Source organism: Physeter macrocephalus, chromosome 11, assembly GCF_002837175.3.
Source record: "Physeter macrocephalus isolate SW-GA chromosome 11, ASM283717v5, whole genome shotgun sequence".
Taxonomy (NCBI): Eukaryota; Metazoa; Chordata; class Mammalia; order Artiodactyla; family Physeteridae; genus Physeter; species Physeter macrocephalus.
The window spans coordinates 87,640,540-87,640,853 of record NC_041224.1 but is presented as its reverse complement, the minus strand read 5'-3'; positions in this window follow the sequence as shown (position 1 = coordinate 87,640,853).

Here is a 314-nt window from a genome sequence, read left to right as displayed (position 1 = left end):
TACGTATACATATATCCCCATATCTCCTCCCTCTTGCCTCTCCCTCCCACCCTCCCTCTCCCACCCCTCTAGGTGGTCACAAAGCATTGAGCTGCTCTCCCTGTTCTATGTGGCTGCTTCCCACTAGCTATCTATTTTACATTTGGTAGTATATATATGTATGTCTATGCCACTCTCTCAATTCATCCCACCTTACCCTTCCCCCTCCCCGTGTCCTCAAGTCCATTCTCTACATTTGCATCTTTATTCCTGTCCTGCCCCTAGATTCTAGAGAACCGTTTTTGTTTTGTTTTTTTAGGTTCCATATATATGTG